Source organism: Monopterus albus, unplaced genomic scaffold, assembly GCF_001952655.1.
Source record: "Monopterus albus unplaced genomic scaffold, M_albus_1.0 scaffold9.1, whole genome shotgun sequence".
NCBI lineage: Eukaryota > Metazoa > Chordata > Actinopteri > Synbranchiformes > Synbranchidae > Monopterus > Monopterus albus.
The window spans coordinates 233,366-234,344 of record NW_018127889.1 but is presented as its reverse complement, the minus strand read 5'-3'; the positions used below and the strand labels follow the sequence as shown (position 1 = coordinate 234,344).

The 979-nt window shown below is 39.2% G+C and overlaps 1 protein-coding gene across 9 annotated transcripts in view; it reads right to left on the bottom strand.

The window, feature by feature from the left end:
* The window catches only part of hpcal1 (hippocalcin-like 1), a 12,551-nt gene that overhangs the window by 7,281 nt on the left and 4,291 nt on the right, over window positions 1–979 (bottom strand). For 4 of the 9 annotated variants that reach the window (XM_020589133.1, XM_020589128.1, XM_020589145.1 and 1 more), the window contains exon 1: window positions 448–741. The exons of 4 other annotated variants lie outside the window; for them this stretch is intronic. The gene's annotated coding sequence lies outside the window, so the exon portion shown is untranslated. Of the gene's footprint in view, window positions 1–447; window positions 743–979 lie in introns of those variants that run through there. One more of the 9 variants, XM_020589152.1, reaches the window with a different exon arrangement.

Sequence of the window (979 nt, the reverse complement as noted above, 5' to 3'; positions counted from 1 at the left end):
ACAGGTTAATTCATTAATTAAGCTTGATTCACTCAGGAAAGCTCAATCTTTTTTCCACACGAGATTAGTGAAACGATCCCAACAAGACAAACATCTGAAATATTCCGGCTATTTGTTTTACACATGCACGGGATCACTGCTCCAAACAGTTTGTTTTAAAATATCAATTCATTACACTGAAGATTTGTTTGCAGTAAGCTGTTTCAAGCCATTTGTGTGACACTTGCACTGATTAAAATGATATTTTGGAGCCCTGTGTGTAGTATTTGAAGAGACTTCAGTGTAGGTGAGATGTAGGCTTGTCTCTTATGGGTGTAGCCCTCCTCTGTCTTGGAGAAATTGCCTCAGCGACCCAGGATACACTCACCACTGGTGTAAACCGAACATTACAGTAGCTTCAACACTTCCAAGCAATTTTTTTTTTTAAAGGAAGTCGTGTAAACCTACCTGTTTTAGGAGTAACGCTTGTTTATGAGTCTTCGATTTTAAAGTCCACTCTATGGCGTCTCCAATAGCCTAACTTAATCGTTAACTTCCAGGAGTCTAGCCTAACACCTCCTGCTACTGATAACCCTGAAAAATCCAACACCACAATAATTTAAGATAATCGACTTGGTGAGGAAATATATATATACACAATTATATGACGTCTGACCAGAACTGCGTAAATTTTTAGAATTGGGTTATTATTTAGTCTATCCCGCCTCCAGTTCCCGGCGTAGCGGCTTTATCATTTAGAGGAAGATGTGGCACACAGCTCGGTTTTCATCCGACTCGCCCAAGTCACTAGTAAAGGGGGGTTCTCTCTTTTTGAAGGCGAGTAAACTGGCTTGGTATGGCTTCTACGGAGGTGAGGAGGGTATGTATTGATAGAGAATGAGAATTACTATAAAAAAAACAAATGTAGTCGTTATTTAAAATTGACAGCATAACGTTTTACCAACTTGTGTATGATGTGCTGTATTCAATATGTTCCCTA